Below are 16680 nucleotides of genomic sequence, written 5' to 3'. Positions count from 1 at the left end.
GTCGCCTCCTAATATGATGTGATCGGAGTGATGACGAAGGTAGTATGCGATGGTGTTGTTAAAAAATCGTTCTCGTTCGGCACGTAGAACGGAACCCGAAGGGGCATACACATTGCACAGCGTAACATTATGAACACGCAGGGCAACTAATCTACCGTCCAGGCTCTTCTCTACGTGTGTGAATTTTATATGTTCTTTCAGAGCAATTGCCGTTCCTCTCCTCGTATGGTCGACATTGCATATAACGTTGTAACCGGGCAATACAAGTTGGTCGTTTTCAACCTCCTGCAGAAATACTATATCTAGCTCCATTGAGCGAACGAATGTGCGAAGGGCGTTAATCTTATTTTGGTTGGTGATGGTGTTGATATTTATCGTTCCAATATTACAGCTTACGTTATCCATTTCTAAATGCATTCGTCGTCAGAAATTCTCACATGTTCATGTTCGGCGGTGATGGTGTCTTCTCCGGAATGGCGCATTTTCTTGCCCGGCGGTTGTCTTCGTGAGCGTCGGCTGTTATTCGAGGTCTGGGAGGTTTGTGAGCAATCGGTTTCATTGCCATCAGGCCTGCGATGCGATGTGATCGCGTTCGGAACAGAAATCGGCGAGAGCTGGATTACAGCTTGTGATGTGGAGGGTTTCATTGTCGCAGGTGTTGCGGGGGGTGGCATCGTGTGTTTCTTGTTGGGTACTGGAGTTTGCATCTCACTTACTCCAAGGAGACTTGGGTGTTGACCCGCAATATCGTTAAGTCCGATTGTACGCGGACCTTTTGTCGGTTTACTTGGATTCGTTTGTTTGTTCTGTAAGGGTTCGGACGGTTTACTTTTCGTTACGCTAGCGTACGATTGATCTGCTGCGAGCTTCTGTACCAGCAGTTTCTTGTTTTGTACACATGGAATGCCTATGTGTACAAACTCATGGCAGTGTAGGCAAGTTTGTCGTTGTCCTTTGTACCTCAACGCAGTTTCTTCGCCCTGGATTGTAACGAGAGAGGGAATATTCTTGGTGACTATCATTCGAGCAACACGAACTCCGGTTTTTACACCACCAAATTCGCTGAATCTGTCGTCCCACAGTAGGTCACGAATGCTAATGACTTCGCCGTATTCTGCGAGAAAATCGGTAATCTGGTCGTTTGTGACGCTCTCGGGTAGCTCAAGCAACTTGACTTCTACCGAACCGTCCTCCATCGTAATTCGTATCTTGTAGGTCTTTCCATCAAATACGAAATCGTGTTTGTTGTCGTGCTGTTGCACTATCTTCTCGGCAAGTTGGAAGTCGTTGACCTTAACGAAGGTACATCCAAGTCGTCTGCTGGGCTGGAGTTGGAGAACATTTTCTCTCGTAAGACCAAGCTCCTTCCCAATGAACTTATGGATCTCTTCATGGGAGAGTAACTTCGGAAACTGCGAATAGTCAACGCGAAACGTATTTTCGCGGCGCGGCATCGCGAGGTGTCACGTCGCGGATAACGTTAGAAGAATAACCGATAAAAAAAAACGTATTTAGTAGTCCGTGAACGACTTCCGAAATCTGCTTGTCTAAAAACGTCGACTGATCAGCTCGGAAGTTGAGCGCTAACTGAATGCTCACTCATACGCCTGGGGATGTTCATACCTCAATCGAAGAGGTTCCATTTTAGAGGATTTTCTCTCCGATAATACTCTCACTCTTCTGAACAACGGCCAACACACCAGAATCAATTCTGCTTCTGGCTCTTCTTCGGCCATAGATCTCACCATCGTATCCCCTCAACTTTGTTCAAAGCTTTCATGGAACACCCACGATGATTGCTGCAACAGCGATCATCTCCCAATATGTATTTCCCTTGGCCAACCTTCTCCAGAAGTTTCAACAAGGCCTAGATGGAAATTTGAATATGCAAACTGGGCTGGCTATCAATGTGACATTGAAAGCTGCCTCTCAGCCAAACAAGATTGGACACCCGAGGACTTTTCCCAAGCCGTCCTTGAGGTTGCAATTCGGCACATTCCTAGAACCAGCGGAAATCCTGGTAGAAAATGCGTCCCATGGTGGACACCTGAAGTAAATAAAGCTATCAAAGACAGGAGAAAAGCCTTACGCAAGCTAAGAAAGGCCCATCCGGATAACCCATCTAAGCACACTCTGCTAGAGGAATTCCAAAGGGCTCGCAAAATGCTAGAGCTATTATTAAAACAGCCAAGCATAACAGCTGGATTAAATTTGTCAACGATATTAATCCCAACACGTCGTCAAAGGAATTATGGAGCAAAATTGGCAGGCTTCATGGGAAAAAAAGGAACAATGAATACAACCTTCTAATCAACGGTCAGTACACAAATGATCGCAAAACGATAGCAGAGGCCTTCGGAGATTTCTTTGCCTCCACCTCAGCTACCCAAAGCTTCGATACTACCTTCCAAACTCGCAAGGCAGAATGCGAAAAAATCCCCATTGATTTTGACACCGATGCAGATTTTGACTTCAATAGAAATCTTTCATTCAAAGAACTAGAATGGGCTTTAAACAAAGCAACACGCGGCTCCACTGGACCAGATGACATCAGCTACCCAATGCTGAAAAACCTACCCTATCTTGGGAAAAAAGTTCTTTTAAAACTTTACAACAATGTATGGAACAGTGGAATTTTCCCAAATTGCTGGAAAGAGGGCCTAATGGTCTCTCTGCCTAAACCAGACAAGAATAATCACCTGCTGGACAACTTCCGTCCCATCACTCTTCTGAGTTGCGTCGGTAAAATCATGGAAAAAATTATCAACCGGCGCTTAACGACCTTTTTAGAGTCAAACAAGCTGCTCGACCCTAGACAATTTGCCTTCCGCGCGGGTAAAAGTACAGAAGACTGCCTCGTAGCTCTCGAAAAAGTCCTAGACGACGCCGCTGAAAGTAATCTGCACGCAGATGTTGTATCACTCGATCTTAGCAAGGCCTTCGATCGAGCATGGAGGTACCCAGTTCTGAAAAATCTTTTCAACTGGGGGGTTCGTGGTAGATTAGGCTTCTTCATCAAAGGGTTTCTGGAAAACAGAACCTTTAAAACAATCATCAACAATCACAAGTCTTCATTGAAAATTTTTGAAAACGGGTTTCCCCAAGGTTCAGTCCTTTCTCCAACACTCTTCAATGTTGCCATGCAACCTATTTTTGAATTAATTCCCGACAGTATAAACATTTTTGTTTATGCTGATGATATCACTCTTGTTTCTGTCAGTGGCTTTGGGCTAGCACAGAGAAAAAGACTTCAAAGTACAATTGATTCCATACAAAACTGGGCCCAAAACATAGGATTCCAATTTTCGCCAGAAAAATCCCGATTCATTCACATTGGCAAAACACTCAAAAAGAAATCCGCCCTAAAGCTTAATCAAACCGAAATCCCTCAGAAGAGAACACTAAGAATACTGGGCGTAACCTTCGATACCAGGCTTAACTTTTTACATCATGTTCAATTAGTCAAAAAAGACGGGTGGGTAATGTCGGGGACATAACCGGAGTGACGTAGGACTATACAAAGGGGACAGCTTTTGTTAAATATATATTTTAAATATATTGTTTTATTTTCTTCTCCTACGTGAAAAATGGATTAGTTTACTGTTTACTCTTTATGAATATGTTGATGGTTCTGAAAAGAACCTTTGGTGTTGTGTTTTTGTTATAACTCGATATTCCCATCTTGTTCGGTTAAACCTTCCTGTTTAGCTATTGCGTTTGCCACTCGCCACAGCTTTCACAGTTGGAAAATTTCTCCCCATCCAGCTTGTGACATGTTGTTCAGTAAATTACATTTAATGCGACGTGCCGGAGAAACACTTTGCCACTCACTGAAACTAATTGTTGCCTTGATGAGCGCCGAACCGAACCTCTCTGTTCTTGATGCGGGTTTTCTGATTGTCGTGAGCAGCTTTGCAAGCCAACTCGAGCACTCCGACGGCCGAAACTCTATAATCGCTGTTAGGTATACTGGTGCTCCGGCACCAATCCGTTCGGCTTAGTTACCCTTGCGGAGCAATCAGTGAATGCGACCAACAGGGAACTGGAGACCTGCACGGTTCGAGTGAGACTTTGCCTTTCCCTTAACTTGTCCTCCTTTGTTACGTCTACGATGCCGATGCCGTACAACCACACGGGTTTACGGTTTGAAAAAAAATAAGATATTTTTTTGGGGTCCGCGTGTTTTATACTCCAGCGGTACACACTCACAGGATAGAGACAAATCGGCAGACTCAGCCAGAGGGGCGAGTCCAACGAGACGAACGAATCAGCGTTAAAAGGGAGCGATGGCGAAAAAATACATTCATTACGATTTGTTCGCTCGTTGGATTCACATGCAGGCTAAAAAGGGTCCTTTTCAGTATCACAAAATTATCTTCAATCTAAAGAGTTTATTGTTTTGTTATCACTCGATATCCCCATCTTGTTCGGCTAAACCTTTCTGTTTAGCGATTGCATTTGCCACTCGCCACAGCTTTCACAGTTGGAAAATTTCTTCCCATCCAGCTTGTGACATATTTTACAGTAAATTACATTCAATGGCACGTCGCATTACCACCACTCAGTATCGGATTGGAGGTAATTTTAACCTGTAATTGAACATTTGCGATGACAGTGGTACAGTGTCGACTTTCAATGTGGGGTCATAATTTGGACCCCGAACTCTATGTTTACAAAAATGTCCAACTAAATATGTCACATTACAGGTCCGTCCAATTAGCTAAATGTCGAGATAAGTGTAAATTACTGTACTTTCAATCTAGAAGCAATTTAAGAATTGATGAAAATCAATAAGCTCAGAACAACTGCCAAATTCACATACTCATCATATCCTGACAAACAAATTATGAAAATATCAATTTGTGTTTTATTATTATTTGGGATAATGTTTTAGAAAGCATTGAACTGTATTTCCTAAACTCTTTTATGGAAGGTTTAATGGCCCTGAAAAGCGCCTTGTTTTATGGAATGGTTCCAATTTAGAAAACTTAGTACTCGTGGTTTTGAAAAAAAACCATTTCGAACGCCCTCGATGCCGCCTTGTTCTGGATTTGCCATCAAAGCACTTTGTATAAAGAACAAACTTTTTTCTTCTGCTACCTGATGCCGTTTTGCGATTGCGTTTGCCACTCGCCACTCGCTGCAACTGCCTGTTGTCTTGATGTCCACCGAACCGAATGTGTTCTGTTCCGGATGCGGGTTTTCTTATCGTCGCGAGCAGCTTTGCCAGCTAACTCGATCACTTCGGCGGCCGAAACTATATAACGCCGGCTAGGTGGAATGGTGCAGTGGTACTAACACGCTCGGCCTAGCTACCCTTGCAGGGAACTCCAGATCAACACGGTTCGAGCGGGATTTTGCCTTTCCCTTCACTTTTCCTCCTTTATCATGTCCAGACATGGCTGCTTGGGTTGGTTTGTTGATGTGTTGTGATGCGAACCGATGTGGTGTACGGTTTGAATGAGAATGATCGTTATGGCAGCGGATCGGGGATTTTTAAGCTGACTGGCTGGCTCGAGAATTACGCATGTGTGAGACTGCGACCAATGTTTCGTTCATTTTTTTCTTTTTCCTTTCCAATCGTGCTTCATTCTATTTCGCTGCTGCTTTGGTTGCCCGTTTTGGTCGGTACGATTTGAGGAGCACAAAATGGACCAATCAAAAATGGGCACATAGTGCATTTTGACAATGCTTGATATTTCACAATTATTCAATTATTTATCTCAAGAAAAATAAAATGTTATTCATTATGATAGATGCGTAGATATATTTCCTATCAATTGATGCAAAAACCTTTGCGAGCTATTGAGAAATGCTCGAGTTATAAGCGTTCCAAATCTTGCATTTTTTCCTACTTGTTCAGTGCCTAGATTTCCATTTCACCCCCTATATCTTCCGGTTAGACGTAGTCCTACGTCAAAAACAGCGAACGGTAAAATGAATATCCTGAAGTCTATTACAGGAAGTTTATCCTCTGGACACAGAGAAACATTGCTGAAAATTATCAATGTCTGGTTGATCCCCCAAATTCTCTACGGAGTAGGCATCTTCAGCCGTGGTGGGGACAGAGTACTCAACGCCATTGAACCCATCTACACCAAAGCAATAAAGCTAGCAACAGGAGCCTTCATCACGAGTCCCACTTCTGCCGTCATGGCGGAAAGTGGCCATCTACCTTTCAAATACCTTGTGACAAGAATTATCACAGGTAAAGCCATCCGACAACTTTCACTTCCTGACAATGACCCCCATGTACCATTAGTAATTCGAGCTAAAAACTGGTTCAAAGACCTCACAAATCAGGACCTTCCCGATATATGCGCACTTTCAACTGCCACGGGAAGAAAATGGAACGTCATACCGCCGAACGTGAATCTTGATCTTCTCAAGACTGTCCGTGCAGGCGACCCTCCACCAAAAATTAAAGCCTGCTTCAACCATCTCACGGCTACTCACTTTCAAAACAAACACCAGGTCTACACAGACGGTTCTGTTAACTCCGATGGAGTTGGGTGTGGAATTTTCGAGAACAGATACACCGGTAGCTTTTCTCTTCCACCGCAATGCTCCATCTTCAGTGCGGAAGCTTTTGCTCTATTAATAGCTACACAAGAGTGTACCCATGATCACCTTCCTACGGTAATTTTCTCCGATTCAGCTAGCTGTCTTCAAGACCTGCTCAGTGGAAACAGTAAACACCCATGGATAATACAGACAGAAGAGGCTGCTTCAGAAAAAAACATCTCCTACTGTTGGGTTCCTGGTCATTCCGGAATCCTCGGAAACACAGCCGCAGACAAACTGGCCGGTAAGGGTAGCAAAATGGAACCACCAGTTATACCCTGTCCTCGAACTGATATAGTTCGCTGGGTCAAACAGCAAATTCGCGAAAGCTGGAACATAGGCTGGTTAAATAGCCCTCCCACCCATCTCCATCAAATCAAAAATACCACACTTCCTTGGTTTGATCAAAACAACAGCAAAGAAAGACGGGTGCTAACCCGTCTTCGAATTGGACACACTTTTTTCACACACTCACACCTAATGAAGAAAACCGAAAGACCACTTTGCGCATGTAACTCAGCCCAAGTTTCAGTCAGGCATCTTCTACTAGAATGCCAACACACCAAAGATGCTCGTGTCCGACACAATATAGGTCAGAATCTCCGAGACATTCTCAGTAGAGACGAGACACAGGAAACCAATTTGATTGCGTTTCTGAAGGAAACCGGCTTCTTTGGTAAAATCTAAAATACACTCTTATTTCAGTTAGTCACTTCACCGCCGCGTATGCATATACATGTAGATATAAGTAAATAAAATGTATATATATGTATGCATGTACATGCGCATGCATGCACAGGTTTATGTACAAAATTACAAATCTTACAAAAATGGCGTATGTATGTGTATGCATCTATAAACATATAACATACAAAAATATTAAAACAAATAAAAATATATAAACATAAGCATCTTCCATATATAACTCACAAATTAACTTTTTCCAGCATATGCAGCAGTACTATATAATAAAACAGCATACCTTTTAAACATATTATTATTTTATTTACTCAATTCTAACCACACTAATTCATACTTATCCAGCATTTTACTAACACCATTAAACTAACTACATTTATAAATCACCCAACATCACATCATTCCTTCCCACTCCATCCCACCCCTTCTCCTTACCTTTCCTTTCCTTTTCACCAACCCCCCCCCCCACTCCCTCCCTTTCCCTTTGTTCTAGAGCTTGGTTCTACGATGCTTCGTCGCCGCTTTGGTACTAATTAATAACAATACAATTACGTTACAGCTTATATTAAACATCTTATATGGCATAGGATCCTTTCCTGCCTTCGCCCGGTTTTACATCTGAGCAGACAGGTCCGCTGAATATGGTTTTTTCTTCTTTTTCCACCAGCCTCCTCAAGACTGGTGCTCAATGGCTCTTCTCAGAGCTAGAGGCGAATGAACTGAAAAGTTTAAACCCTCTTAAAGCCAAAAAGAAGAAGAAGAAGAAAATACATTCATTACGATTTGTTCGCTCGTTGGATTCACATACAGGCTAAAAAAGGTCCTTTTCAGGATCACAAAAAGTCTAAAGAGTTTATTGTTTTGTTATCACTCGATATCCCCATCTTGTTCGGCTAAACCTTTCTGTTTAGCGATTGCATTTGCCACTCGCCACAGCTTTCACAGTTGGAAAATTTCTTCCCATCCAGCTTGTGACATATTTTACAGTGAATTACATTCAATGGCACGTCGCATTACCACCACTCAGTGCCGGATTGGAGGTAATTTTAATCTGTAATTGAACATTTGCGATGACAGTGGTACAGTGTCGACTTTCAATGTGGGGTCATAATTTGGATCTCTATGTTTACAAAAATGTCCAACTAAATAAGTCGCATTACATGTCCGTCCAATTAGCTAAATGTCGAACTAATTGTAGATTACTGTACTTTAAATCTGGAAACAATTTAAGAATTGGTGAAAATTGAATAATCAGGAAAGTCCCCAACTATCAATAAGCTCAGAACTGCCAAATTCACATACTCATCAGATCCTGCCAAACAAATTATGAAAACATCAATTTGTGTTTTATTATTATTTTGGATAATGTTTTAGAAAGCATTGAACTTTATTTCCTAAACTCTTTTTTGGAAGGTTTAATGGCCCTGAAAAGCGCCTTGTTTTATGGAATGGTTCCAATTTAGAAAACTTAGTACTCGTGGTTTTGAAAAAAACCATTTCGAACGCCCTCGAAGCCGCCTTGTTCTGGATTTGCCACCAAAGCAGTTTGTATAAAGAACAAACTTTTTTCTTCTGCTACCTGATGCCGTTTTGCGATTGCGTTTGCCACTCGCCACTCGCTGCAACTGCCTGTTGTTGTCTTGATGTCCACCGAACCGAATGTGTTCTGTTCCGAATGCAGGTTTTCTTATCGTCGCGAGCAGCTTTGCCAGAGCGGGATTTTGCCTTTCCCTTCACTTTTCCTCCTTTGCCATATCCAACCATGGCTGCTTGTGTTGGTTTGTTAATGTGAGGTGATGCGAAACGATGTGGTGTACGGTTCGGATGAGAATGATTGTTACGGCAGCGGAGCGGGGATTTTTAAGCTGACTGGCTGGCTCGAGAATTACGCATGTGTGAGACTGCGACCGATGTTTCGTTCATTTTTTGACGTAGGACTACGTCTTTCATTTCTATACCGGGGTGTAAAACCAAAGTTTCGAGAACGAAAGCGTTACGCTGGAGACCGAGATTTTGAGCGTTAATAGCTCTTAAACAACTGAACGAAATGGTATGATAAACACTTCATTTGAAAGATAAAATGTCTACGCGTCATATACTTGTTACTTTTTGATCCAAAAACTTGTTTCAATAGTCTTAAAATTGCTTTCAAAACAGGCTATTGAAATCACCAATCGGTATATAAGCGAGCGCCGCTCGTAAACCCACTCAGTTATGATTGAACAGCGACTGGAGCATGTTGTCGCTGTTGTTGTGAAGCTAATTTCGTTTATCATGAAAACGCTGATGAACGGTGTCACCAAGAGCCTGTTTGTGCACCTAAGGCCAAAAGGGAATCCATCAGGAGGAGAGTGATGCCACGGTTCCGCTTGAAACATCGGAGCAGCCGCCACACACACACACACACACACACATACACGCGCGGAATTCTCGTTGCTATCATCGTTGCTGAAAAATAATCTGCCAGTTCCCCTGGGAATTGAAAAATACATTCATGCGAAAGAGTTTATTTTAATGTTTTCTATCCATATAACACTGCAACCAAATACATTTGGTTTTGTTATTTTTCAATCAATCGCAATTAACAGGAAAGCTTCTGAATATTTTTTTCCCCATCAGTGGAAATTTTCGTATCCAATATTGGATGCATAACATGAAAAACGGAAAATGTTTCACATCGCGAAAATCAAGTCATTTTCGAGCGATTATTTGCTTTCTACTCATATAATGCTGCGAACAAATACATTTCGTTTTGGATTTTTTCAATCAAGTGCGATCAACGTAAGACCACGTCTTTCGGCAATTTATTAGAGGTGCAATGAATCTTTAGGAATTCCCGCTCTACGCGCACTGGCAAACAATGTTTACTCAACAATTTCTCAAACTAGAAATGGGTGTTGTGAGAAAGGATTAGCGAACGCGAAAACGACAAACGGGAGAAAGATATTTGGAGGTTGAAGGAAATTGGCAGAAAACTTCTTCATTCTTTCATTCAAATAATGTGATTCATACCACATCGTTTTGCCAGAAAGAGATTATTAATGCTCAAAGGAGGAATCGAGTCCTCCGAGGAAATTACCCAGCGCAAATTAGAGTCGACTATCGATTGCGGCATTCGTACACAAATAATTTTATAATGCAGTTTCACCAAAGTGATTTCTTCGGATATATTCACTACATCATGTCATGTATTTCATATTCTTCATTAGGAAATCCATATCCATGGCACCTATCGGTAACGAATTATTATCGAAACCACGATTTTCGCTAAATGCTCCTTTCGGTTCGGCCTGTAAAAAACTTTTCTGTACTCTAATCCATCAAATTTGGAGCCCTGAAAAGGGCCGTTGATTATATGCTAAGCTAATATAGTACGCTCTCCTCGGATACGATGGGCCAGCTGGATGTCCTTGGGCATGATGTGACGCGTTTTGCATGGATAGCACACAAATTGGTATCTTCGAATAAGCCTCCTGCAGCGTCATAACCGCGGAGCGCAAGTCGGTTTTGAAGTCCTGAGCAATTCCACGAACCAAATGCTGCAAAGGTAGCTTGCGGATCAGCAATTCGGTCGACTTCTGATAGCGACGAATTTCATGCGAAGTTCCCGGTCGATAGCGATGTGGCTTCTCCACCTATCCTGCTACTGGTGCGCTTATCCGAGCTGACTTCGTGTGTCTTACCACCGAATGACTAACGAGCTGTCTGCGAAAGACTAACGAGCTCGAGTCCTCACGGTGCGAGAGTAGAGTAAGAAATGAACGAAAGCAAAGGAAGCGTCATTTTATAAACCATAAAAGTATAGAATCTAAATCCCACCCTTATTATATTCGTGAGTATACAGTAAGCTTATACAATAAAGAGGGTGGGGTTTACATTCGATTCTTTTATGTTTTATAAAATGACACTTACCTTGCTTTCGTTCATTTCTTACTCTACTCTCGCACCGTGAGGACTCGTTTCATCGGGACTAAGCAGGCAGCTCGTTAGTCCTTCGGTGGTAAGGCACCACGAAAGCAGCTCGGATAAGCGCACCAGTAGCAGGATAGGTGGAGAAGCCACATCGCTATTGACCGGGAACTTCGCATGAAATTCGTCGCTATCAGAAGTCGACCGAATTGCTGATCCGCAAGCTACCTTTGAAGCATTTGGTTCGTGGAATTGCTCAAGACTTCAAAACCGACTTGCGCTTCCAAAGTTCCGCGGTTATGACGCTGCAGGAGGCTTATTCGAAGATACCAATTTGTGTGCTATCCATGCAAAACGCGTCACATCATGCCCAAGGACATCCAGCTGGCCCATCGTATCCGAGGAGAGCGTGCTATATTAGCTTAGCATATAATCAACAGCCCTTTTCAGGGCTCCAAATTTGATGGATTAGAGTTCATAAAAGTTTTTTACAGGCCGAACTGAAAGGAGCATTTAGCGAAAATCGCGGTGTCGATGATAATTCGATACCGATAGGTGCCATGGATATGGATTTCATAATGAAGAATATGAAATACATGACATGATGTAGTGAATATATCCCCATATCGAAGAAATCACTTTGATGAAACTGTTTACCGTTTGTCGTTTTTAAGTGTTGGGAAAGGGCATTATTTTTGCTGAGTAAATTCCAAGAAAAAATCCATTCCTTCTTTAAGCGTGATTCATTCTGCTTCGGATCAACGGAACAGTGATAATCATTTCATACAAAAGATAAAATGTCCAAGAGTTATATGATTGCTATTTATTGAGTCGGAAAATTGTTTCAATAGCTTAATGATAGCTTCGAAAACAGGTTATAAAATGACGCTTCCTTTGCTTTCGTTCATTTCTTACTCTACTCTCGCACCGTGACGACTCGTTTGTTTGGGACCAAGCAGATAGCAGGTTAGTCTTTCAGTGGTAAGGCACACGAAGCGCACCAGCCGCAGGATAGGTGAAGAAGCCACATCGCTATCGACCGGGAACTTTGCGTGAAATTCATCGCTATCGGAAGTCGGCCGAATTGCTGATCCGCAAGCTACCTTTGCAGCTTTTGGTTCGTGGAATTGCTCAGGACTTCAAAACCGACTTGCGCTTCCAAAGTTCCGCGGTTATGACGCTGCAGGAGGCTTATTCGAAGATACAAATGTGTGTGCTATCCACGTAAAACGCGTCACATCATGCCCAAGGACATTCAGCTGGCCCGTCGAATCCAAGGAGAGGGTGCTATATTAGCTTAGCATATAATCAACGGCCCTTTTCAGGGCTCCAAATCTGATGGATTAGAGTTCAGAAAAGTTTGTTGCAGGCCAAACTGAAATGAGAATTTTCATTTGGACGCCATACAGCATCGAGAAAATTCCGGAAAGATCTAATCGTTGCTGAAAAATAATTTGCCAGTTCCCTGGGAATTGAAGAATACATCCATGCGAAAGAGTTTATTTTAATGTTTTCTAATTATATGGCGAACACAGCGACCAAATACATTTGATTTCGTAATTTTTCAATCAAGTGTAATTAGCTGGAAAGCTTCTGAAGATTCTTCTTTCCCATCAGTAGGATATTTTCGTATCCAATATTGGATGCATAACATGAAAAACGGAAAATGTTTCGTATCGCCAAAATTATATAATTTTCAATCGATTATTGCTCAGTCGCCGAAATTTTCATACTCAGAGAGTTCATTCTCCTCTAGTTTGCCTTCCAAATTGCCATCGTAAACCACACCTTCTCTCGATTCAATCACGCACGAAAAGCATACTGAAATGATATTGTGGTGGTGAAACCGATTCATTTTTCGTGAGGCGTCGTGCACAAATTACGTAACGCGATAAGGGGGGAGGGGGTAGATGTTGCGTTACTTTCTGTTTATTAGAGATAGGAAATTGCGTTACGAAAGAGGGGGAGGTTCAAAATCCGGATTTTTGTGTTACGTAATTTGTGCACGACGCCTGAGGACATCGACAAGACAACATCGTTACTGAACGAGCTGAACGGCGAGGGATCGAGGTATTCATTACCTGGCTTGACATGACCTGAAATGCAATCAGTTTGTTTTAACTGTGAGGAAGCGCAGAAAAGCCGATCGATCAGAAGGAGAAGAGAAGGTGAAGAGAGTATCAGCATCGAAATACGGTTCCTCGGGAAGACATAGAAGCAGCCGCCACACACACATATACACGCGCGCAACTCTTTTCGTTTGCTGGTTATCGAGAGGAAACCTGGAAAGAAATGATCGTTGCTGAAAAATAATCTGCCAGTTCCCCTTGGAATTGAAAATTACATTCAAGTGAGTTTATTCTAATGTTTTCTATCCATATAATACTGCGACCACATACATTTGGTTTTGTGATTTGTCAATCAAGTGCAGTTAACAGGAAAGCTTCTGAAGATTATTCTTCAGAACAAGGTTTTTTGTATCCAATATTGGATGCATAAAACCTTGAGTCTTCAAAGTAACACTCTCGTTTTTGAAGTCACCCAAATATTTATTTATTCATTCATTCAGGATGGATTTAGATTCAACTTCAAACAAATGATCTCTAAATCAACGATAGTCCTACGTCACCCTTGCGGTTATACCATAGATATAACCCACTTCCTGTTTTTCTTTTTCCTTTCCAATCGTGCTTCAGTCTATTTCGCTGCTGCTCTGGTTGCCCGTTTTGGTCGGTACGATTTGAGGAGCACAAAATGGACCAATCAAAAATGGGCACATAGTGTATTTGGACAATGCTTGATATTTCACTTTTATTCAATTATTTATCTCAAGAAAAATGAAATGTTATTCGTTATGATAGATGCGTAGATATATTTCCTATCAAATGATGCAAAAACCTTTGCGATCTATTGAGAAATGCTCGAGTTATAAGCGTTCCAAATCTTGCATTTTTTCCTACTTGTTCAGTGCCTAGATTTCCATTTCACCCCCTATATCTTCCGGTTAGACGTAGTCCTACGTCAACATGGGTGAGCAAAAGAGACAAATGTAAGTTAATTCAAACTTTTCTCTCGACCACCGTAAAATTCTCATGGTCGAAACGCACACTACATTGAATATTCTTGCATGGAAATCTTATGGCCGCTTGTACATACACATCAAAGTCAACGTCTAGCTAGATTTAAAAGAAAAGAAAATCGATGTTACGTTGACGTCAATGCGCTCTTTACCACGAAGACAATATTAGATATATAAAAACCTCTAAAACTATTGGATCTTCTAAAACTCTAGAATGTCGTTTAGATTGAATGCAACTTCGCGCGAAAATGCGGCTGCACAAATCTCACGCAACTGCGAGAAGTAAACAACGACATAGAACTGCACCGGCGTGGCTACACCGTCCGCTCCGCCTTGCCGTGACCGAAATCGTCTGCCTCGAACAAACAAAACAGCCTGCCTCCATCCGTCAGCTATCGCACAATCAAAATATGCTCTCCGATCCAATCCTCTCACAAAAACTCGACTGTACGTCAACCGACGAAAAGAATCAAACTACCATGGTCTTCCGAAGCAAACGAGTCCGTTCTGGGAAGCAAGGCAACCACACCAATACAATCACATGTTTGCTGGTCATCCTCCGCGATCGCGCACTCGTAATGCCACACTCTCACACGCAGCCGCACCCGCCATCACCGCAGTCTTCTACTGACTGACACTTTCTCTCTCTCGCACACAACACCGAGAGACTTGAAGCGGATTGCATTTCGGATCGGTTATAAAAATAACAAATTGTTAATAGTACTTAGCTGGGATGTTGATGTTTCTCGATACAGTTGGATCATTTTGCTGGCAGAATTAGTGGATAGTGGATTCCATCCTTAATATCACTGCTGTAAAAAACATGCTCTAAAAAGCAAGCTACGGCTCTGAGTTCTATTTTCTAGGAAACTTTTCACATAGAAACCTAGTCTTCCACGGATCACCCAGTCGAAGAGACTCTTCGATATTGGATATCTCCATGCTGATCAAATGCTTTACTTAGATAAAGTGATGCCACATCTGCGTGGTGATCTCAATAACGTCATGTACAATAGCCTGTAATTCTTCGAGGTGATCTTCTGTGCATTTTCCCGCACGATAAGCGAACTGTCTTGGATCGAGCAGCTTATTAGACTCTAAAAAGGTCTTTAGGCGTCGATTTACTATCCTTTCTAGAACTTTTCCAACACAACTCAAAAGAGTCGAAAATTGTATAGAAGATGTTGGTTTTGACTACGTCTTTCATTTCTGTACCGGGGTGTTAGTTCAAAGTTTCTAAAACGAGAGAGTGACGCTGGACTGCAAGGTTTTGAACGTTAATACCTCTTTACCGGCTGGATGGAGTGGTATAATAATCACTTCATCCAAGAGATAAAATGTCAACGAATTATATGATTGTCACTTATCGGTTCAAAAGCTTAAAAATTGCTTTGAAAGCAAGCTATTGAAATCATAACAATCTTGCTCATTGATGATGATTGGTGATCGCAAGTGTTCCCGAACACGGTCACAAAATATAGGCACATGAAGAAACCGTGATTTGTTTTGCTCGCTTGCATGAGTGTTTGGGCATTGAGCTTCGTATTACGGAATGGAGGAGTAGGCATGACAATATGGGGTTGCAGTAGAAATGAACACACTTTTAAAATCAAAATTATGAATGAGAATTAATTTTCCCAAAAAAAAAAATTAGTACTCTATGTAAATGAAAATCACTTTTGCTTGCAAGTAGTGAAAAAATATCATGCAAAAATTGTGTCTCTAGATAATTTTATATTATAATGTTATGTTCTGATGAGAGTATCTGAAAAATCTGAAAATCGTTTAAATTAGGGTCATAACGACGTACGTCTAATAGGTAAATAACACCAAGAAAAAAATTTCATACAAATTTTAGCAATTTAAAACTGCTTTAAGGGCGACTAATCTGATAGAGAATAGCTGGTCTCATACAAACTAATGTCGTATCCAGATGACACCATTCCACCGTCAACGCGAAAAGCAGACATACGCAAGGTGTAAGTACTTTCACTCGCATCGGTTTCTGTTCTGCTTTCGCATGGAACAGTCATGAAAAATTGTTTGCGTATGAATGCGTCCGAGCGAATAATATTCGCACCCATTTACGCATTCGGCTTGGTGTTCCCGTGATGTAATCCAATAGCATTTGGATCCAAAAATGGTCCAGTCGGTAATTTTTCCGATCATAGAGAACAAACTCATTGCACCACTGATACGCTCAATATATTTCAAAAATCCAAATATTTGTTGAGTTGTTATCCAATCAATTTTAGATCGGAACCAATGACGGAAAGGTCGAGAGAGAACGCGGTTTTGGTCATAGAATACGTCAACGGCGATCGCTTCATAAGTTTTCCAACCAGTGCTTTAAACAATCTTTGGTTTTTAAATTACAACATACGAATCAACAAATTAGAAGAATAAAAAAAATTGATTGTTCTATTGTA

The 16680-nt window shown here is 41.7% G+C and overlaps 1 protein-coding gene across 3 annotated transcripts in view; it reads right to left on the bottom strand.

Moving 5' to 3' along the window:
* LOC129761600 (dentin sialophosphoprotein-like) overlaps positions 1-16680 on the bottom strand; it is a 257335-nt gene that overhangs the window by 132900 nt on the left and 107755 nt on the right. The window lies entirely within an intron of this gene.

This window comes from Toxorhynchites rutilus, chromosome 1 (genome assembly GCF_029784135.1).
Source record: "Toxorhynchites rutilus septentrionalis strain SRP chromosome 1, ASM2978413v1, whole genome shotgun sequence".
NCBI lineage: Eukaryota > Metazoa > Arthropoda > Insecta > Diptera > Culicidae > Toxorhynchites > Toxorhynchites rutilus.
Note: the sequence above shows the minus strand (reverse complement) of the source record. Positions and strands in the feature narration are given on the sequence as shown.